This window comes from Ursus arctos, unplaced genomic scaffold (genome assembly GCF_023065955.2).
Source record: "Ursus arctos isolate Adak ecotype North America unplaced genomic scaffold, UrsArc2.0 scaffold_24, whole genome shotgun sequence".
In the NCBI taxonomy this organism is placed as follows: domain Eukaryota; kingdom Metazoa; phylum Chordata; class Mammalia; order Carnivora; family Ursidae; genus Ursus; species Ursus arctos.
The window spans coordinates 27,246,826-27,271,583 of NW_026622919.1; the positions used below are offsets into that span (position 1 = coordinate 27,246,826).

The following is a 24,758-nucleotide window of genomic DNA, read 5'->3' on the forward strand; positions in this document are numbered from 1 at the left end:
GGGTCACTCAGTTAAGCGGCCAACTCTTGATTTCAGCTCAGGTCATGATCTCAGGGTCCTGGGATCGAGCCCCACGTTCGGGCTTTGTGCTCAGCACAGAGTCTACTTGGGATTCTCTCTCCTTCTCCCCCTGCCCCTCTCCCTGCTTTCTCTCTCTCTCTCTCTCTCTCAAATAAATAAATAAATCTTAAAAAATAATAAAAATGGTGATCCACTTTGCACTGCTTGTATGAGAATTAAACAAGATAATGTATATTCTTGGCACATATTCATTATATCTAAGCAAAATAGTTAACTTTTTAAAAAAGATATTTATGGGTTAATTAGGTGATGGGTAATAAGGAGGGTACTTATTGTGATGAGCACCAGTTTTGTATGTAAGTAATGAATCACTAAATTCTACACCTGAAGCTAAAATTACACTATATGTTAACTAACTAGAATTTAAACAAAAACTTGAAAAGAAAAAAAGGAAAAAGGTATTTACTACCCACTTGACTCTATTCTGAGTATTTCATGCATATTTAATACCAATCCCATGACAGGACTATTAATATCATTTTATAGGTCAGGAAACTGAGGCACAAAGACTAGCCCAAGATCACAGATCTTATGAACAGTTTTGCCAGCATTTGAGCCAAGCCAGTGTGGCTCTCATGTCTGTGCTGTTAACCCTGGGCTTTACTGCTTCTCAAGTTACACTGGCTTCCATCTTATTTCTCTTTGAATAATTTCACCAGAGAAGGCATACAAATGGCCAACAGACAAATGAAAAAATGTTCAACGTCACTCGGCATCAGGGAAATACAAATCAAAACCACAGTGAGATACCACCTCAGAAAGGTCAGAATGGCTAAAATTAACAAGTCAGGAAATGACAGATGTTGGTGAGCATGTGGAGAAAGGCAAACCCTCTCACACTATTGATGGGAATGCAAACTGGTGCAGCCACCTGAAAACAGTATGGAAGTTCCTCAAAAAGTTAAAAATAGAAATACCCTATGACCCAGCAATTGCACAACTAGGTATTTATCCAAAGGATACAAACATAGTGATTTGAAGGGGCACATGCACCCCAATATTTATAGCAGCAATGTCCACAATAGCCAAACTATGAAAAGAGACCAGATGTCCATTGACAGATGAATGGATAAAGATGATGTGGGATGTGTGTGTGTGTGTGTGTCTGTGTGTGTAGGAATATTACTCAGCCATCAAAAAGAATGAAATCCTGCCATTTGCAACAATGTGGATGGAACTGGAGGGTATTATGCTAAGCAAAGTAAGTCAGTCAGAGAAAGACAAATAACATGATTTAACTCATAAGTGGAATTTAAGAAACTAAAGAAATGAACATAGGGGATGGGAAGGAAAAATAAAGTAAGATGAAAATAGGGAGGCAAACCATAAGAGACACTGAACTCTAGGAAACAAACCTAGGGTTGCTGGAGGGGAGGTGGGGGGGGCATGGGGTGACTGGGTGATGGGCATTAAGGAGGGCACTTGAAGTAATGAGCGCTGGGTGTTATATGCAACTGATGAATCACTAAATTCTACCCTTGAAATGAATAATACAGAATATGTTAACTAAATTGAATTTAAGTAAAGAATAAAAAAAGTTTGTTGACAGAAACGACTGAATGGACTATGTCTTATTTGTTCTGTATCTTTAGTTTAAAATCTTACTATATCTACTCTAAATTTTCTCCATACTGCTCCCTTTGGGTTATTCACAATAAATATCATTGAAAGGTCCCCTAATAAGGTGTTAGTTTTCCCAGAAATCCTGAATCCCTGTCAGTATTACAGTGTTCATTCAGGGCTGTGGGATGAACATATAGCTGGCCCTATTTCTACCCCACCTGTTGGTCAAGAGGCACCTGTGAGCTGAGCGTTATAGCACTCGGCTTAGAATTACAACTAGTCAGTGAGTAAACTGTGTGGGTGATTCAGCACATTTAAAAATGTTTATGACCTTATTTCACTGTTTATTCATATGTGAAGAAACAATTTACAAACCTAGAAATACTAATTGGAAGAGGACTAGTATTGCTTTGTGTTTTTTTCCATTTTTCTTTCTTATGTTCTTTTTTTCCATTGAGAAGATATTTCTAAGTGAACAGAGTTCTAACTTCTGGAGATATGGACAACAAAACACCAGTTTCAACTTTACGTTGTTACAAAAAGCAAAAATAGCTCATTTATTATTTGTTTGTGTGTTTTATAAGCACTGCCAGAGGCTTCTCCTTACCAATTAGTAGCTGCAGTGACTCCATGCATACAGATTGTAGGAAAACAAATAAATAAACACGGGGAAGTTTCTGGTGCTGAGAGACTGGAAGCATGCCTATAATAGGCTGTTATGCTGCTTCCATTTCCCATCATTGTAGTTCAAATCAGCAAATATATTTTAAGCATCAATATAAGGGAGTGGAAAAAGCAGATCAGAAGAAAGAACATAGATAAATAGCAGCTAGAAAATGTAAGAAGACATCATACAACGTAAGTATTTTCAACAAGGGCCACTACTTGTTCCAGGCACTATTCTAGGTACCGGTAAAGTCCCTAATCCCAAAGACCTTACATTCTAGTAGGAAAGAAAAATAGCATCCCTTTAACAAATAAGTAAGTTAATCACAGATAGTAATACATGCTCTGTAGACAACAAAACAGGGTGAGAGAGGAAATAGAAATGATAATTATGTAGTTAGTTACAGCATTATGGATATATTTCCAATATCTTACGTGATCTGTAAGTTACAAGTTAGGTTGCTCTTCTACTTCTCCTCTCCCCTGACCTGATATATTACTTAATATCATGTTAGACATTGTGGATACAAAAATTACTATCACATAGACTCTAAAATGAGAGGGCTCATATTCACTTGTGAGATCACAGGTGTATAGGAAAGAATTTCTATAAGATAGAATCAAAGAAGAACTTCTATGAACGTATGGAAGAACAAGGAACATTTTTGTGTTGTTTGGGAGGGTGCTTTATAACGTGTGGTGATAACTGAGCTGGATATTAAAGGCTAAAATACCACCTTAAATGGAAAACAGAAAATTTATGTAGAAAGAATAGTATGTGAAAATGAATTAAGGTGTGAGAGTGCATGATACATTCTCAGAATAAGTAATCCATCACATTATAGGAAAAACATAGAAGGTGTAATGGGCTGAACTGTGTCTAAGAAAGAGGGTATTATAATTACATAGTAAGAGCCGATGAGGGACTAAAATAAGGAGCAGTAGTTAGAATGAAGATGTGGAGGTTCATAAAGAGATTAAAGGGATACAATCTATAAGATTTAAATATTGATTAGATATGAAAGGAAAGGCAAGGGAGACATCTGTGGGGGGCTGGGAGGATGGGGTACTACATTCATGGAAAGGGAATAGCATGGTCTTCAGGTAGGGGAAGGAAATTAGTTTTAGTCAATGTTGAGATCAATACACATATGGAAAAGCTGCCAGTTTACAAGTGAGCTTGTGAGTATTCTTTGGTGAGTTTTGAACTGAATAAAAACATGAGAAAATTAAAGTATTATGAATAATATTCTTTGTGTGATATGAAGGATCAAAAACAGAGGATAGAGATTAAAGTTGTATGGGGGAGGGAGTGAAGGCAGGGACATGGGGGAGGATTAGTTCTGAAATTCTTGAAGTAGTTCAGGCATGAGGTCATGAACTTCAAATAACTAAGAAGAAGCAATAATGACTCCTTGCAAGGAATTAAGAAATGTTCTTTTATCTGAAATAGAAAGTATTCTGAAAGCAATACAGAAAAAGCACTGCTTTACAGTAGATCTCACCTGGCCATGACCTTCTAAGCAATATATTTTATTTATGTTTCTGAAGAATGTTTATTATATAAATAAATATTAAAATGCTAAGAAGAATTAGCTTTCATACTTCCTTCTAATGCAAAAGGTATGAACTTTAAAAAAGATTATTGATACACATAAAGATAAAATAGCTGTCTAAAATCCCTTAAATTATGAAGAGTAGGGTGCAAAATAAGGGAGACTTGACCCATGCCACCTACTCTTCTAATGTGATATTCATGAGAGACAAAAAAATAATAATAATGTACCAGAATGCTTCAATAGAAGTCCTATTAACATACTTTGCTGCAGAAAGAAAAAACAGAAACTAAAGCAAAACCAGCAAATATTTTGTGGGATTTATGTTTAAAAGTATTATTGTATTATCATACTTGTCCCTGATATTGAAATTTCGTTGTAATTGAAGTAACTTTACTAGCTTAAAACAAAAGCATAAACAAACAAAAAAAAATGTGTATAAAGTGAGAGAGAATGAAGAATAGTAAATAGAGAAGAACCTGACAGTTTGAGTCAGAAGACCTGGATTCAAAACCTCTTTTTATCAATGACCAGCTGTGTGATTTGGGGGAACTTACATCACTGAGTTTTGTCACGGGTGGAAGGTAAGCTAGAGATTAGCCACTACACTATTCAGTTCACAAAGGTGGGCTGCAAAGGATAAAAACCCAAACAAGGGTGGTAGGAAATTCTAATAATGGCGCCAATTGTTCATATCTCCCTGTATCCATGCCTATTGGTAGTAACCTCCTACACTGACTCAGGGCTTGTTCTCCATGACTCTCTTTAGCCAGTAGATTTTTAACAAATTTGACATACGCAGAAATTGGAAAAATAATTTGTGTACTGCTATTTCCATTCTTACACTCTTGCCATCACCATGGGAACATGTATAAGCTAGCTCAAAAGAGGGATGTGAGAAAGACACCTGGAGAAACATCAAGGCCATCCTCAATCATCCACAGGGGGCCAACCTAAACAGATGAGGAAACGTGGCCAGTATCCGCAGGGTGAACTTAAAGACTCTCAGATGACTGAAGATGTATGAATGTGCTCAGCCCAAACTGGGGAGACCCCCTGCCGACCCACGTAACCAATAATAAACAATGATTTCTCCCAGCAACCAAATTTCTTGGCAGTTTGTTACCCAGTATTTTTGCGGTAACAGCTAATGTATACAGTAAGGAAGGGAGAATATTCAGGAAGAACAAAAGAAACAATGGCTCTAAGGAGGCATACGTGGGGAAGACATCCTTGCCATATGTAAGGCTCACAGCGTATAATGCACTCCCGAAAACCTATGAAACTTAACCCCTCATTATGCATCTCTTCTGTGGAAAAAAAATGACTATTAAGATCACAACCAACCACAGTAGTGGAGCAGAGAGGCAGCCCAAATCTAGGCATCAGGATGGAAAGATGGCCGTCACATGTTCTGTTTGTAAGCAGGCTAATGGTGTATTTTTGGAATGCTCTAATAAGTGATCGTTAAGGGTAGTACTCCAGTTGCTTCTTTTTTTAAAGTTTCCGCTAAAACAACACATGTTACATACTCTGAAACTAGACAACACACTTCTCATCAGCCGGAACAATAAAGTATTTTCAGTGTGTTTTACACATTGGCAGGCTAGAATTCTAAACGTGGTTTAATTATTACATGAGGACTGAAAGATAGATAAATGTATTTTTATACAGAGAATGACAGAGCTTAATAGAGAGTATCTCTGAAAGAACTTCTAAATGATTTTTTTTAAGGAAGAAGTTTTCTCAATACAGAAGATGAGAAGGAAATGCCCAAATAATTACTTTTCACGACTTGTCTGGTGCAAATAAATCGGTAAATATGTTTGTAATTCAAAATAAGCACTGGATGTGAATGAGACAATATGTAACCAACATGGCGCTATTAAGATAGAGCAGATATAAAATATCACATAGAAAATAATGTAGCAAGTAGAACAAGGAGATTGTAATTAAAACTAAGATATGTTTGGTCATTGAATATGAAGGGCTAAGGGAAATAACTGGTTTCCTTATAAAAGGGAAACAAAGAAACCAAGGGAAAGTATGATAATTAAAAATATTAGGAGTGCCTGGTGGCTCAGTTGGCTAAGTGGCTGCCTTCAGCTCAGGTCATGATCCCAGGGTCCTGGGATTGAGCCCCATGTCAGGCTCCCTGCTCAGCGGGGAGTCTACTTCTCCCTCTGCCCCTCAACCTGCTCTTGTGCTCTCTCTTACTCACTTTCTCTCAAAATAAATAAATAAATAAAACCTTAAAAAAAGAAAAAAATATTAGATAATAGTGCAATCTAAATATATCAATGGTCACTCTAAATATACATGCATTAAAGATACTTATTGAAAGAGAGTCTCAAATGGGATATAAAACAATCAGCTCCAAGATATTGATAAATATAATGGCAGAATACATAGTGACTCAAAAAATTTGACAATGAAAAATACACTGGGAAAACACTAAATAAGGATAGCTGGTTTGCAATACTAATACAGTCCGAAAGGCTTTATTAAGGAAGAAATATTCCTATTAAGGACAAGATAATAGAAAGGACGACTCATCATAAGGACATACCAACTCAAATCTTTGACAGAGTCTTTAACAGCTGAAATTCAAAATTAAAATACAAAATTACAAGTAGATCTTAATGAATCTGGACTCAGAGACAGAGATTTTTAACATCCCTCTCTCAGGAACTGAACTCAATTTTAATAATAAATAATAGTTTGATTTTATAAATATATATAATCTGATGCTCAACAATTAGAGGATGTATCTCTATCGATCGGTCAATCTGAGAGATTCCGTTCCATTCAGATACACAAGAGGTTTTATCAGAATTAACAAACTAACTCAAATAAAATGGACGCTGCCTTAGAAAGATAATTAACTGATCAAAACTGACTCAAGAGGAAAGAAAAATCAGCAGGCCTATAATCATTAAAGAACTGAGATGCATTAATATTTATCACTTCCCTCTCCACACCTATAAGCATCAGGCACAAATTGTTTTGCAGGAAATTTTTACCAAAACCACAAGAATCTGATAACCTTCATCTTACACAATTGTTCTAAAAGCTAGAAACAGAAGAAATGACACTTTATGCAAACTACTTTATACAGACACTTTATATAACATACTTTATACACTTTTTTATACACCAAGACTCATATAACTAGTATAATTTAATATCGAAAGTGGGCATGAAGACTAAAAGCAAATAATGTTATAGACCAATTTTACTTACAAATGAGATGTAAATACCCTACATAAAATTTTATCTAACTAAACTACAAGAATAATAATGGTTATTCTAGGATCACAAGAATGTTATTTTTACTATAATTCCTAGGATTCTGACCCCAGACTACCAACATGAAGGAGATATTATCAACAGACATGTTAGTATTAGACCTTATTTTTCATATGATCCTATCAACTGCTTCTTGTATAATAATTTGGAAGAGTTTGGCAGTAGGGATTGGTTTTAGTGATTACAACTTACTATTCTATAGCTTTTGGGGATATATACGTATATAAATATAAATATAAATATACGTAATTTATCCTCAAACCAATCTGTGTAGTAAATAAGAAAGAAATTGAGAATTTGGAAAACTCACTGAAAATGAGAAGAATGGTTTTAACGGGTTGCTCCATGTCAATTATCCAGCAGAATGACCTAGAAGTGCTTGACTCAGGTTTCAGATTTACATTTTCCCTTTAACATCCCACCCATTCACATCTTGGGTGGTTTCAGATTATGCAATGTCAATGCCGGTTACAGTTTCATGAATACACATTAAGACATATTTACTAACGTGCAGTTCTAGAGGCAGAACTAGAGGCAGAGTTTCAATAATAAGGACATTATACCTTCAATGTTGTGAATATGCTAATTATGCTATAAAAATCAAGCAAGGAAACCTAATTTTATGTTTAAAAATAAATGTGCAAAACAGATCTGTTGAAACACATAAATACAACTGGATAACTAGGGGAATATTTTGCATAGTAAGGATACCTTCTGAGACCGAGGTTCATATTATAAAATTCATACTATAAATTCTAGGTACCGTACTGCATTAAGTGACTCCAAGAAGGTCAGGCTATGAGTTTCAGGCCGATGTTACATGAATAATAAGTCACCTGATATTGCGTCATTAAAAAAATTCCTCATGCTGAGTTTCTGCTCTTTAACCTTTCTCTGAATGAAGGGAAACTCAGGCAGTACAATAACTCAGTTATTATACATGAAACAGCATGTTGAAGAGATGACACATTTGAAGTAATATATGTAGCCATGGATGCATTCACATTGTGGCATACTACATGTACAGTGATATAAAAGTTATTTTGTGAATGTATATGCTCCCTTTATAGTCATGTTCCTGATTCTGGATCTGTAAATAGGGATGTTCTTGGTACATTGGTCAGTCATAGTGTTTTTTAAGTCGTCAATCACACAATACATAGCTAATTTTTCCCTCTGAATGTGAGGGCATATGAGGACTTGTTAGGACTCTTATTTTCTGCACTCTGGTCATAAGCAATTACTTAGTTTCCCTCTCTACCTTTTTTTCTATATATATGTGCTCATATATATTTCTCAAACTGCATTGTTCTATGATTGGATATATGTCTAGTTCTTGCAGAGAATTGTGAGTACAAGTGCTAGATCTCACACACAGATCAGGGGTATCTGGTAGGCTTTTCCCATGCTTTTGTCCCCATCTGCCAACTGAGTTACCTTAAAATCAGAAGATGATGGAACCATAGCATGAAAGCAGTCTTATCCTTGATTCATCATTTGGAGGTGAGGTACTTACAGGATATTTACCCAGAAGAGCACAGCAACCTACCTATGACTACAAAGTAAGCAATAAATAAATGTTTTTGTGTGTTAAGAAGATGAGAATTTTTTTGTTATTTACTACAGAAAATTACCCATTTACTAATCTCCCTTCCTCTCCCTTTCAGCTCAGGTTTATTGATCACCCAGTAGTACGCATTATCAATGCACCAGAGGCAGAGATGAGAGTCTCAGGTTCTGTCTTCAGGCAGCTCCAAGTAGCATGGAATAATGGTGAAGAAACCAACAATGACAATTCATTTTGATGAATGCTGTTATGGAGTTATCCCTAAGGATGCTGGCACACTAAGGACTTTAGGGGATGCATCCTCAGAAAAGTGATGCTTAATTAGAATGTTAAAAGGCAGGGAAGATTTATCTAGAAGGAAGGGGAAGAAAGCACTCCAAGCCCAGGAAAGAAAAGGTGTTCCTCAGAGTTTCCGCCAGTGTATCTCAGTATTTTCTTTTCTTCTGGACATTTGCTCAAGTCACCAACCTAGTAGTCATTCCTGACCAGTGTTGTCTTCTATTCTCCATAGCCAATGAATCATCCAGTCCTGCTCTATCATCTTCTTAATGCCCGTGGAACCTATTTCTTCCCATTCCACCTTCTGAGAACTTAGTATGGATGGCCTACATCTCTCATCTTAAAAGCTTTGTCATTGGTCTTCAAAATTCCACTTTACCACTTTCCAACAGTCTTCCACACAACAGTCAGAGCTGTCTTACTAAAACTCAAATATGCTCATATCTCTTCCATAGTTACAACTTTTCAGTGATTTCCCATTGCCCTCAGGGGGAAAAATGCAAACTCTTGAGTATGGTAAGTAAGTGCGCTTTATGCTGTGACTTCAGCTCACGTTGTTGACATCATCTCACCACGTGCCACCACACAATGTGCTCTCCAGCCAGACCCATTCTCTGTGCTTCAGCCTAAAGTGGCATTTTTACACCAAAGTATTCTGTAACTTCTCTATGCACCTGATGACAAACAAAATGTAAGCTCACACAGCTTTTTTTTTTTTTTTTAAGATTTTATTTATTTGGGAGAGACAGATCATGACAGAGATAGTGAGAGAGAGCACAAGTGGGGAGGAGAGGGAGAAGCAGGCTCCTGCTGAGCAGGGAGCCTGACATGGGGCTCGATCCCAGGACTCTGGGATCATGACCTCAGCCGAAGGCAGACGCTTCACTGATGGAGCCAGCCGGGTGCCCGGTGCTCACACAGCTTTAATGATGTGCAGGAGGTACGTGGACAAGGGGAAATGCATGCTGCTGACCGCTACGCCATGAAAAGCCTTTTAAGCCGAATTAAAGAGTCCAGACATCCGCAGACTTCAAACAATCCCTGGGACTTGTGTCCCTGTTAGCACCAATCCCATACAAGTTACTGATTGTTAGAGACAATTCCGTCACAATGCATTCTTCTTGGAGCTCTTGATTCAGCTATCATCATGCCGTGTCTTTAGAGTCTGGGTTTTTGCTGTTGTGTTGAGATCCTGAAAGAAGAGGAAATTTGTGCTTACTTTTTTCCCAGCTCCCTCCTATTTTCTTATCTCCCTAAGAGAAGAGCCGCTGCCAACAAGTTAGATGAGATCTAACATTGACTGGACTTGGTTGGCAAAAAAGCAACATTGCTGTGGGCTCAACGGTACTCTGCTCTCTTAGATCATCTCTTGGTTTCTCATCTCATCTTTGGATGTACCGAGTAAGTCTGTTGACCAGAGCGTGCTCCAGAGACCTTGTTGACTTGAGCCCCTTCCTGCCCTGACTTGCTTTTTCCATGTTGCTAGTCAGAGAACTAAGAGTTAATGGGGGATGAGGTGATGGAGGATAGTATAATACAAGGATTTTGTGTTTTTGTGGTTAATTTCTTTTTGTTTTTTGGTGTTTTCACTTATTTATTTATTTTTTTTGAAATGCTGCCTTGACCTAGTTTTAAGGCCAGCCCAGAGGCTGGTCAGTTCCCCTTCTTGGGCAGCTGATTATATGCATTCCTCAGCTACGTCCCTTATGGGGGTTCTCATGCTCCAAGGCTGCATAGGAACTCACCCTAATCACTGCAGGGCCTGGTGCAAGAAAACTAAGAGCCACCTTTATAGCCTGGAGCCTGTAAAATTATTCAAATCAGCTAATCCATGAAGGAGTTCATGAAACCCAGCTAAACCCACCCAGGTTACCATGCAGAAGCTGCCTCGTAGAGCTCCAGCTTGCTGTTTCCTTGTCCCCTGCTGCATCCCCCTGTGTGGTCCTACCTGGAAGCCTTTCCTTGTTCAGAACTCTAAGTAGCAAAGAGTTCTGATTATCATCTATCACAATGTCATTGTGCTGTGTCTTTGCCATCAAAAAAAAAAATTAAATCTTACAAAACAGACGATAAGAGAGAAATAGGAAAGTGTGCTTATCTTAAATCCAAGATTAATGTTCTTTTTTTTTTTAAAGATTGTATTTATTTATTGGAGAGACAGGGAGAGAACACACGTGGCGGGAGGAGCAGATGAAGAAGGGAGCAGACTCCCTGCTGAGCAGGGAGTGTCTTACATGGGGCTCAATCCCAGGACCCTGACATTATGACCTGAGCCAAAAGCAGACGTTTAACTGACTGAGCCACCCGGACGCCCCTCCAAGATTAATGTTCTAAACCAATTTTTACAAAAGCTCTGCATAAGGTGTTCCTGAGGGTTGCTGAGTTTTGCCAAAACTCCTATTCTTTGTTTCCCACGTGACTTCCCTTGCATATGGTTCTTGTAGTAATCCCACCAGAGGTTAAAAACAAAGTCACTATATATGGCCAGAAAGGATACCAGGTTTTCTGTGCCCTCAGTCACAGTGTCATCAATGTCATCAAGTTATAAACAAAGGTTCACCCTATGTCCTGACATACTAGTGTACGGCTTGTAAGCTGGCCAAGCACAACCATTTGGGGACAAAGCAAGACATGGGGAGATTCAGGTTCTTAGACAGCACTAGTAGTTAGCATCAGCTGACATGGTGTTGTTAGGCATTTTGTTTTTTAATTTTTGTATCTCTTTGTTCAGTTGAAACTAAAGGATTGTCTAGCAGAAGGAAGGTCCTGGTTTTTTTTTTTTTTTAAGATTTTTTTAAATTTATTTATTCGACAGAGATAGAGACAGCCAGCGAGAGAGGGAACACAAGCAGGGGGAGTGGGAGAGGAAGAAGCAGGCTCATAGCGGAGGAGCCTGATGTGGGGCTCGATCCCAGAACGCCGGGATCACGCCCTGAGCCGAAGGCAGACGCTTAACCGCTGTGCCACCCAGGCGCCCCGGAAGGTTCTGTTTTAACAGCATAATAGGTGGTAAATGTAGGTAGGCTACCATTGAAGTACATAAGTTTAGGCAAAACTCAGGGAACTTAAGACTATTTTGTAGGTAACTACATAAAAGTTCATATTGCTTTTTTTTAGGCTATAAGAGAATTCCAGAAACATTTATTTAGGTTAAGAAAGCACGGAGATTCTGCAACATTTGAGTGTCAACTCAAATCATCACTGGATTGAAAATGTCTCCCAATGCAATATATTTGTCTAAATTATGGGTAATGAACAAGTAATCTAATAGATTTTTATAATGTCCTGGATTCTAGATGGCAGTATGCTGTACATGAATAGACGACTGAGAGGAACATTCTTCATCTGTATGTATCATCAGAAAATGCTCCGGAGAAGAACTAAGGTAATAACTGAGGCTGTAAGTACTTTACTTCTAATTATGGCTTAAAAATGTCATTCAGCTTGGGTCTGGAAAAGGAATTCAACTATGCAGTGCATGCGGTCTAAAGATCAGAAGCTGAGTGGAAAAATTCTAGAGGGTCCTGAGAAACCAAGTTTTATCCTGAAAGGTGAATTTCTCTAGTATGATATTAACACATGGTCTTCCATATGGAAGTAAAACAAAACAAATGGAGAGAAGAAATTAAGGGAAAGTCTTTTCAGTGTTTGCTATTGTTTGTTGCTCTTTGAGCAAATACTTATTCAGCTTTATTTTTAGACTGTATCTCATTTGAAAGTAATGATAATGCTATAAAGAAGATATTTTCTTTGTTATTTTCAAGAGTTGAATTGTATTCAGGAGGTTAAGCGGCTTTGTCAAAGTTACATTATTAACATGTGACAGAATCAGAACCGAATTCTTTAATCCTATGTCCTTTCCATGACATCATGCTACCATTAAAGACAGAAGGGAATCTCACACCAATGATCCTTGGAGGAGAAACTGTAAGTTACCAGAGGACCAAGGAAGTCTGGAGAATGTATTCTGTAATGAGATCTTATTCTATACTGGGGCGTTTAGCATCTGAACTATAAATAGGTGGATTCTATTTTAAAAAAAAACAACCTTTACCTTTATAAAAACACCCCATGTAGACATCAGCGTCTATGATAAGAGAAATCAAGGGGAAGAGCTTTTGCCTACACTGGAGCCAGCGTTTTAAGAAGCATATATGATGCTATGGGTTGGAAGTAGTGGAGAATTACAAAGGGGGGGTGACATTCAGAAACAAGGTCAGAGAAAGATGATCCAACCTCTTTTTTTTTTCTTCTTTTTTTCTATCTGCATATTCCCTTCTAGAATCCTCCTCTTCCTCCAGAGCCACAGATGATCCTATTGCAATGATAATGCTTTCTCCACCCAGCCTTATTAGGGGCGCCAACACTCACCTTCTATTTACCTACACTTCTCTACTACCACTCATAATTTTCGTACTGAGAATGGGAGCCTTTCTAAAATTATGAGCTTTCCAAGCCTCGTGGAATAAAAGTGGGCAAAGGGATATATTGGACATGAGGACGAAGGCAGGAATAAAATTTAGGAACTAAAATTCAGTGATTTAAAAATGCAAACAAACTTAGTTCTACAGCATTCGAATTAAATTACACTTTTAATGTGACTTCTTATGGCTATAAAAAGTTATTTAATGATCTTATTTAAGCATTTTGAATGGAAGTAGAAGTGATATTAATGCATTAAATATGAACTTTTACTTAAAATAAATTCATTCTTCAAAATGGTACTGAATATTTTTTATAAAGTGCTACTACATTCATATAACTAAAATGAGCATGAGCTAGGTCTTAAATATGCATATAAGCTAATAACAGAAGCCCATGAATGACTAATGAATGGTGAGGAGAGACTACAGAAAACTCATCTATGTAATGATAACACCAGATGATATCTGAGAATCATCAGTTTAATGTTTTTCTTATGATTTCACTACCTATTAACCATTGCTTTACTATCACTACAAGTAATACTAACGGGAATTATTATTTAAATGTGTGAACCAAACACAGACACAATAAGCAAGCTCCATAGATGTCTCAATGGCTTTTGTGCAGTGGGCCACAAGGTGTTGGAACAGGTATGGGTCTTGGTGCTTTACTGGGTTTGGCTGCAGATTTATTAATCACACCACCGCAGAACTAATAATGATAATATTGTGACTAGAGGAATATTGAAATATTTCACAGAATGACAGACAGAAATAAAAATTTTTTGTATGTAGAAAGCATATAATTAGCTAGATACAATTTTAACATACACACTTGAATCACTGCAGTATTTAACCAAGAGAAGTATGTGTTGGTGAGTTCTAAATACTATTTTAGCGTCATTGGGTACTCGTTTTTATTAGAAAGTCATCTTATTGGGGCACCTTGGTGGCTCAGCCGGTTCAGTATCTGACTCTTGATTTCAGCTCAGGTCATGATCCCAGTGTCCTGGGATCAAGAGCCTGCACTGGGCTCCCTGCTCAGCAGGGAGTCTGCTTAAGGATTCTCTCCCTCTCCTTCTGCCCCTTCCCCTGCTCACACACACACTCTCTCTCTCTCAAAAAATAAATAAATCTTAAAAAAAAAAAGAAAGAAAGCCATCTTATGAAAGTTTGCCAAAATTCATTTTTAGTTTTTGGTTTATTGGTTTGTTTTTAATAAGCTGCTCTTGGAAACATCTTCATAGACTACAAAAGGGATTGCAAACCTGGGAGGGAAACTGAGCTTACCTCTAACAAACTGTGTGACTTTGGACAAGCGTCTCCTCTTCCTTGGGTTTTAATGTTTTCAACCTTCAAATTAGGGATGATAAGCCCAATATATAAGACTGAAAATTAAAATATAGTGTGCTTGTTTCTTTGCCTGATATATTATAAATAGCTCATAGTAAGTATTCATGTGTTTCTTTCATGTTTTTAGCAAGAACCATATATATATATACTTTTATAGAACTTAACACAGCAATACAATAGATGTGTCGGCAAGTGCTTATTATTCCTATTAATACTAATCCCCACATTACTGCATGATGGAAACAGCACGAGAAAACAAAAATAGCTAGTTTAAGAACCTTCTTTATACAAGATTACTTTAAATGGCTTCCATCTACTTAGAAAAATGATGTCAATCTGTTGTTTCAATTCTCATGCTGTTTTATCATAATGCAATATCCCTTTGCTTTTCTGAATGGGGATGTCTTCGATTAGGCAAATAGGATGTAGAAAGAACCCCATGTAGAGATTTAGACTCAAAAAAAATCCATAGAATTTTAAAATTTTGTCCACATATCACTTATATTTTCCAAATCTCCATCTTTAAATGTCTATAATAATCTTGTGCTCCTTTCGTAGACTAGATTGATATCCACAAATATATCCCTAGGAAACACAATTTTATAATCTCCTTCCCAAATATAAATGGGTTAGCAAATGTTTTCAGCACACCCCCTCAGTTACTGGCCCTGCACTTTCACCTAGATAAGCCTTATTCACACTTTTAAGACTACTCAACCATTACCTTCACCAAGAGGCCATTCCTTAGTTCACTTGCCAATCTAGAGTCTATGCCTCTGTCCTCACCGCGTTCTTAGCACCTCGTGCATACCTCTACCCCCACTGAAATATTTATTGGCTTGCATATTGCTCTTACCAGATAGTTCCTTTTATTACTTACTTACACCCAGATATCAAATGGTATCTGACATAGTCAGTATTCAATAAGTGCTGTTAGATGAACGGAATGGATGATTCAATGAAAGAAGATGTGACACTCGTTTCACTCAGTTCCTAAGCAGGGACCATATGTCTCTGCCCAGTTCAATATAGTGATAGTGACTAACATCAACAAAGCACTTACGATGTTCTGACGTTGTACCTGGAAACTTCTGAGCATCATTTTATTATTTCTATGGGGTGAGTAATACGAATATTATCAGTGCCACTTTAGAGACGAATAAATAAAGTTTAGCAACGTTAAATAAGTTGTGCAAGACTGCACTACTTGCTTGGAACCCAAGTTGACTCGCCTCTGAAACGTATGCTCCTTCTACCCTACCATGATGCGTTTCTTCTTTTATTAAAGCTCCACAAGTTCTATGTGTGTGATTTGGACATCTACATATTTATAAAACACGAAAGACACAACAGTTTTCTTCTGTTCTGGTCCCTATAATGATTTTTAAAGATAGAATCCCATTGTAAGGGGGAAAAAAGGTGAAGCCTTCCATGACATATTTTATCTGTAGCTATGCCTTTCATTTTTAGCTAAATAACTATCCAATTGGTAAAATGAGGTGTTTTGTTAATCAGATACTATGGGCAGCAATTGCCCTAATTGTCATTTGGTATTTTCTCCTTTATAAGTAAAGAATGAAAGATGGAATCCCTATGCTCACAACCCACATTAAGCACTAGATAAAGCACAAGTTTTATGTGATGATTCCAAAGGCTGTTCAGAACCTTGTGATACTTCAGGATATTCACAATGACACTATTCTTCATTGTCATGTCATGGAAGTGAGAAATAAAATAATTTTTTTTAGTTGTTGAAATTCCATTCCAGTGAGCTGCTCTTACTAATGTTGCCCTTTAAAAAATGCCCCAAGCCTTAGGTTCTTTTAATCACTTACACACACACACACACACACACACACACACACACACACACACACACATTTTTATTGCATTTCACAAATATATAGTTACTTAGAAAGAAGGTATCTTCTCTGACATTTTTCAATCTTACTGAGCAGTACTCACAGAAGGAAATCCATAGGCATTTGTCTTCAATGCAATCATTTATAACCTGTTTGGATAATTGAACTGTCAACTTGGCCCCAGCCAGGATCCCCTGGCCATTAGAACATTTGTTTGCTTTGTAGTAGTCGGTGCTTTCATTTTAATATGCCTTGTTAGTGCAAATAGCACTGCCTCAAAACTACTATTAAGGAGAAAAAAAATGTTCAGTGCTACACATGAGAATAAACTGCCAAAATAATGTATATGTAATTGGAATGACAAGTAATCTGTCACCAAATCCGACATATCAGTTTGCTCTTACCAGAAATCTCTAGCCTGACTTTCTTATGCTTCAGCTGTCTTTGTTAAGTATAAATATTTTAAATTTTAATTTTTCCATGTGTAGTATATTGATGTTTTGTAACCCGATTTGTTCCAGAATCCTACCAAAAAAATATTCACAGCTGGATGGAAATATAATGCATTTATGCAAGTCTAAGAATTATTTATGCTTCTTTTGTTGTTGGCTGTGTCCTTAAAAAGAAATAGGACTGTTAAAAATATTCCATATACATGCACCTTCCCTTCGAAACTTCTTTTTGCAAATGAAATTTTGGGTTCCGTTTGACCATGGCTGAGACTGGCAAGCCAAGATGTCAAGAACTTTTCAGAGCACAAGTAACTAATGTTATCTCAGATTGACCAAGAGTAGTCTCAGTTTCCTTGTAGAAAGGCTACAGTACAGTTTTTGTTGCTTGTTCAATCCGTCTGTAAGCAACAAAGACTAAACTGAAATTTATTATAAGAAAGGCTTCACTTCCATAGTTTGTGGAGAGAGTTGCTCTTTGTCTGACTTCCATCCCCTCTTAGACACTCGCTAACAGCATAGTTTCAAGTTTTGCTGCTGGAGATTGGCAAAGTTGCAAAGACAAGGCTTGATGTCAATGGAAGAATAAAGCAAAGAAAGTTAAACAGAGCCTGTTTCTGTTATTTAGAACAATTATCATTTTTCTTTATGACTCTCTACAGGAAAATTAAAAGGAAACTTCTTAGTTTTTAATCACACATATTTAACTATTCAATGCATTCTTCAATGAATACTTAATAAAATCTAGTACTTGAAATGACTTGGGTTTTGTCTCTACTTATTAACATTAGAGAGCTGATATATATTTTGACCCTCGAACAGCATTTCTAGGCCCCCTAGGAAACTACGTGTATGCTATAATTTTTAGATTGTTGGGAAGATAATGTTCATACCTTCCCCATCAAATCTGCCGTAGCTTATAGGGTATTATGGCCTTATACCCTCAAATCATAAGCATGATATTTGATGACTCTTAAAAACTTAAACTGATTTATACTGCTATTGATGATTTTCACATAATAGTAGGAGTGAGGAATTTAAGAGAAGATTTGGAAAGGGGTAATGTAGAAGTCAGAATTTTGGGACTGAACCTCCCTCACGTGGAGATACAAACGCAAAACCTGCGTTTTATTGTTTTCCTCAAGCAGCAGTAACAGCTATGTCTTAGTCTGTGTGGGCTTCTGAAACCAATATAGCTTATACTGTGTGGCTTAGAAACAACAAACACTTATTTCTGCAATTTCTGGAGACTGGAAAGTCCAAGATCATGGTGCTGACAGGTTTGGTGTCTAACGAGGGCCAGCTTTTCAACACAGCTGATTTTTACTTTAACCTCACATGGTGGAAGGAGCAAGAGAGCTTCTCATATAAGGGCATGAATCCATTCATGAGGACTCTCCCCTCTTGACCTAACCACCTCTCAAAGACCCCACCCACCTCCTAATACCATCACATTAGAGGTCAGGATTTCAACATACGAATTTGGGGGGGGACACAAATATTCATAGTGTAGTAAGCTGTCCCACTAAAAACATAATCTGAGATGAGCTCAAGCCCTCCCTGAAAGCCCAGTCCTGGGCTGCATCAGACAGCACACACTCTGAGTAAATAAGAATTGAAGATCTGGAAGCATTTCATCAAGTGGGAAAAAGTACTACCTTTAGAAGACATATATAATTCTGGCAGCTTCTCTGAAGTACTAATTCATTCATTTATTTATGCATTAATTCTAACAAACATTTGGTGAGGACCTACCATGTACTAGTTAGTGACGATCAATGCAGGGCTTGTGGAAGCAGCAACCTATCCAATTTAGATGGGGGACTGAGGGAAGAGTCTAATGGGCCCCAAATAGGAAGTAATCCTGGAGTCTAGGAAGAAAATAGACCAAGGATATATGCAAAAAATATGTTTGGATGGGCATGGCTCGGGAGAGGGGAGGGCTCAAGTGGATATACAGAAGCATATCATGGAAGAGTAGGGAGTTAACCAAAAATCAGTCCAGGTCCAAAGTCACAGTGAGCTTCATGCTGAAGAGTTTGAAAAAGATTCAGCAAATATTTACTATAAAAAAAAGCAGCAAGACCAGAAACAAGAGCCCTATAGTTAAGTAGGATCTAAAGTTAAAGTTAGTTGCAGGAGGGGAGGTCAGATGTCAGGGGTGGGAGCTCATTAGTTTTAATCACAGGAAAGCCAAGCCGGAAAGAGCCGGACGTGGATGTAAGCTTGCCCTGGAGCGTGTGTGCATGTTTGCCGTAGACACACGTTCTCCACTTTTCTGGCTAATGGGAATGTATTGTTTCAGATGATAAAATCATACCTGTTCATTTGCTACCATTTCCTATATTCTGAAGAGTACAGACTCAACACCCAGAGGTAGCCATTGTTTATAATTATATGGCTTCCCTCCCCCAAGGCGCAGGCGGCTTTATACGGGTAGAGCAGGGCCCACATAACAGTTTGCTCTCTTTCTTCACTTAACGTCACCAGTGGTTTCCTCAATAATATCATTTTGGTCACTGCATAAGAAAAGGGCATTTTTTAGCCTGTGAAGGCATTTTATGTCTTTCAAATAATATCTCTGAAAGATCTATACATTATAATTTAATCAATCAATCTTCAGTTGATTGATTCACATCAAAGAAAAATATGAGGATCAAAAATGTTTCACTTTACAAACACAGTTCCTGGACAAAAGCAAGGGGAAAAATGTTACCAAAAACAAAACAAACAAAACAAAACACAAAGTAACTCTACTCTCTATGTTCACTCTGGTTTGCTTTTTACCTCCTTGTTTTTCACTGAAAGTCTATTTGCTTCAACCACAGTTTTGCCTAGAATAACTCATTGAGGGTATGAATCTTGTGGTTTCCTATAATTTTTCAGAAAGCTATATTTCTCTATTGTGAATGTTAGGTAAAACAATATTCTCACCAATAAATCTTGCTGCTAATGAACTATCACCACCTTCTACCCATACTTACTAAAATCTCATGCTAAACTCCTAGATACAATTTAAAGAATAATTACCCTAAATAGAACAGTTTCTTCCTTTCAGCCTACATGGTTTATACATAAAACATATCCACTATTCGATATTTTGCAACGTATTATTATTAACAGTAACCTTAGCACTTATATTAATATACATTCAACGGGCTTCTTGAAATGTTATTTTTACTCTTTTAAAAAACACAAGTATTAAACAGATTATAGTTAAGACTACAAGATAGAAATTCAGTCCAATTTCCTGCAGGTCTGTAAGAACCTTAATGAACTTATCTCCTTGACAACTTGTGATTTAGCTGCCCAGATCCACCTTTGAGGAAAGTGATATTCCCCTGTGTTACTCAAGAGCATAAGATGAGTTTTGGGTTGCCAAAACTTTCATTAAAATTTTATGTAACCATTCTCTAGAGCATGGAACTTGCATAATACCCTACCATCCATGAATTATGCATGTCAGTTTCTATATTCACCCTATTTTTATGTTTAGTCTTTAAGTGTATTTATAGCAGGGTTCCCATAAGCTCATTATGCTGTAAATATATTAAAAAAGAAGTATACTGTGTCACTGGTTGAAAATAACAACAACAACAACAAAAATCTTAAGGAGGGTCAAATTTATATGCATTAATATGTAACCAAAAACCCCTATCTGTGGTTCACCATCAAAAGTTGAAGTCATTCAAAGACATAAACTAGAGATTTACTGAAATCTCTAGTACATCCAGTCCCCAGACACTGTAAATTAAAATTTAGGGAGTAAATTTATAGGATTTAAACATTGAAAGTATCAAATAGGAAAGCAGTCCTTAATCTTCAAAGCCAGCATCAAGAAATCCAAGGGAAGAATTTACTTAAGACAAGGTCCCTTTTATGCTTTATATATTCTTTTAACTCACTGAACTTACATAATGCTATGTTGAGGGGCCCAAGACCACCCCAGGTTCAGTGATTTGCTAGATAAACTCACAAGAATCAGCACAAGATTTTTTACAGCAAAAGAATAAAGAGTAAATGCAGCAAAAAATGAGGTACATGGGACAAAATCCAGAGAAATTAGACCCAAGCTTCCAAGCGTGTTCTCCCCATGGAGTCACACAGCATGCTTAATTCCTTCAGCATCCAATAGTGATAACACATGTGAGGTGTTGTCTCCTAGGGAAGCTCATTTGAAATTCAGTGCCCAATGTTTTTAACGGGAGAAGTTCACATAGGCACCCTCTGGCTAGCATGCACCAAAAATCCAAATTCCCAGAAGGAAAGCAGGTGTTCAGCATAAACCACATTGCTTGTACAATTTAGGCAGAGTGAACCACTCTTCTTGGTTCTGGGAATAGTGGGAGTTCTTCCACATCCAAGTTCCCAGACACTAGCCAAGAGCGAACCTTGTAAGCAGGGCTTTCTATGTTAATTCTTCTCTGCGCAAATGCCATTTTAGGAAATTAGTTGTTTTAATTCGTATATAGTTTTGTCTTATCACTTATGACTAATTTTATCTGAAAGCAAAATATGTGTTCAGATGCAGATGGGAAGAGATATATGGCAACACATCCTTATACAGAATTCCAATCATACACATTCAATAGATGGGAATAACCTCAAGAGCATAGATAATAGTCAAATAATTAGGAAGTGATGAGTTTTTACTATGTATTACTTTCGTTTTTAATTTTACTGATTTTGAATCATGGCTGTGCTTGACAGCTGGCTTGAACATTGCTGAAAATTATCCTTCAGTGAGCTGTCTTTGTCCTACACTTCATTAATACAAGCACATGTCAATCCCCTGTTCTCCTCATGTCTACTAATATCCTACTGACCACCTCTCCAAGCCAAGGATGGGAACATATACTCCTTCCATGAAGGCAGGGGAGAAGCCTGGAAGATTTGCTTGAAAAAAGTTCTAACCTAACACACAAACTTCTATTTTGAGTAGCATTTTACAGTTTTCATAGTGTTTTCACCTGCCTTATTTAATTCTAATTTAATTTTATGGATAAAGAAAGTAAAGTCCTGCTTTGGTTCTTTGGTATCATCCATGCAGTGGTAGAAGATAGGCAAGAGGCAGGGGAGGGAGATATTTCTTAGTTTTTGTTTTATTTAGGTGCCCTAAATTTAAACTCAGAGCAATATGTTTCAACAAAAAATAAGGTGAGCTTTGCCAAGAGGCTTGTAAACTCTCGCTGGACTTGAAGTTTATAGTTTCCAGGCAACTTCTTTCCAAGATTCTGTTTAAGGTCTCCTCCAATGCATTATGCTGCTTGAAATGGAAGATTTCCAAGTCTGTCGTCCATGGAGCTTGTTTCCAACTTTTAAGTGCCTTGCAGCCTCTAAAGGCTCAGCTGCGTAAAAGTATTTTTAAGCTGGACCATTTAAACTAAGCCTGTTTGAAGAACACTACTTCCTTTTTATCGTGGAGAAGTGTAGGCTGCTCATCAGGCCAATGAATATATGTCCTACTGTACTTGGGAAGTCCTATCTGATAGGGTGTGGTGGCCCCACTGGTAATGAAATTAAAACAGGAGGTGATATGTCAATGGTGAGAACCCTTGTGTGACTTACATCAGTTCCTATAATCACCAGAATCTCTTTAACTCCTCTTCGAAATAAACTAATTGCTTCAGGGTTTTATCTCTTGAAGATTATAGAAGCTCATAGACATGGCTGTCCATTCTCCTTTAGTGCTGAAGAGTCTCCAGGAGACATTTCATTAGTAAACACCTTGAGGACGTAAGGCTTGTCAATACCACAACCACCACTTCTACCTCTAGTCTGTTCTCCTCCTTGTCCCTGGGTCATTTTCATTTGTGTCTTATCGCCCCAACTAGCCTTTAAAGCCCTCGGGATAAGACCTTGATCTTACCTACCCATTCAAGAAGGACAACAGTCACTGTCCACAGTGTATTTGTTAGAGGAATTAAATTTACTCCTCAAACCAGGGAAGCATGTGCGTATGCAGCACTCATTAACCATTATTTCATGCCAACAAATATTCAGGAATGCTAGCATAGAATGCCTTCTGGAATCTTGCCCGAGGTTGATAATTCTCTCTCTCCCATCTCTTTGACCTAACTATCTGCATTCCTGTCCCTTGTGCCACAGTTTATGTTTCCCAAACTGCTGGATACTCTGTCTGGAGTTGCCACCTTCAGCCTGCTGATGTTTAAAATCTGTTTCAACATGACCTCCCCTAGAAAATTGTCCTTGAACCCCAAGTCTGAGTTAGAGACTTATCTGTGTTTCCACCGTATGATATAACTATGTCTACCCTGATATTTATCATACTGTAATTATTGACTCATCTGGTGGCTCTGCTAAATTTGTAAGCCCCTTAAGGACAGAAGCTGTACTGTACCTGGCTTTTTGTTTCCAGCACCGAGGGGTCTAGTACAATATAAGCTCTCAATACATGCTTACTGAGTAAATCAGTGGACATTTAAACACTTGTACAGATGCTTCTGCTAAACAGGTTATTACAACTCAAGGTTTTTCACTTTGTGTGTGTTTTTCCTCATCCAGTTCCATCTGTGAAGAACGCTCTATTCCTTTCTCTCTTCCTAAATTCTGTTGACTCTCCCAGACCCTACACTAGAGCCACCCATTATAGGTCAGGAGGGATTCCTTCATCCACTGAACCTACTTCTTGAATTTTATATTCTATTGCCTCAATAATCTGTGCTATACTTTTTTCATTTTATATTTTAGTAACCTTTTTTTTCTGACTATAAAATACATACTTATTTTCGAAGTTAGAACATATAAAGTAAAAATAAAGATAATATGTATTTCCTTAGCTGGCAATGATCATTGTAAACATTTTAGAATTTCTGTCTGTTTCTATTGATGTATAATTAGAAGTAACTTTTTCTGGCTTTGTGCTTTTTTCTTTTCATTAATATGATATCACGTGTACCTTCAAGCTTACCACATTGTCTATGAAATACCGGAGGGAAAAGATGTAGATAGACATTTCCCCACTTGGGACTGTCACTGTCAGTAACATATTTGCATATCGGACATGCTGGCAACCATCTTGGCTCTGAATGGAAATCTAAAAAGAGATAAAGAGTAAGTAAAATAAAGCTTTATACTATTTTAAATGTAATCCTTTTGGACAGCTAAGTCTGACTCAGATTTCAAGGGTAATTCCATAAATTCCATTAATTCTCAAAAGGAAACTGCCAAAAAAAAAAAAAAAGAAAGAAAGAAAGAAAAGAAAAGAAAAGGAAAGGAAACATTGTGTCTGAAATAAATAGCCGTTGATATTAAAATTTCTGAGATTGAGATAGATTGTTCTATTTGCAGCCCTTTTGGTTAGTGCATTCCACCAACTCACTCATGCTCTCCCCTCCCCCCCCCGCCTCTCTCAATAAATGCTAGTGATTTATTATTGTCATCATCACTGTATTCTTCTCAGTTGTCCCACACTGAATAAGGGCATCTTCCTGGGTTTCTATTACAGATCCCTGATTATCTTTGGCAAAATTAATTATTGTGACCTAAGTCGAGTAAGATACATTTCATTATGAACTCGGGTTTTTCAATTCTGTCTCTTGCACTAACCTTTGAATATTCCCGGTGAGGTCTAGGTTGCTCATCTATGGTCTGCAATTTGAATAAGGGCAAGGCACTGGTGTCAGTGA

General features: G+C 37.4%; 1 long non-coding RNA gene across 1 annotated transcript in view; it reads left to right on the forward strand.

Annotated features, from left to right (window-relative positions):
* Window positions 1-24,758, forward strand: part of LOC123001803 (uncharacterized) — a 186,150-nt gene that overhangs the window by 109,738 nt on the left and 51,654 nt on the right. The window contains exon 4 of the long non-coding RNA XR_008961204.1: window positions 12,318-12,406. This is a non-coding gene — a long non-coding RNA (uncharacterized LOC123001803). The remainder of the gene's footprint in view (window positions 1-12,317; window positions 12,407-24,758) is intronic.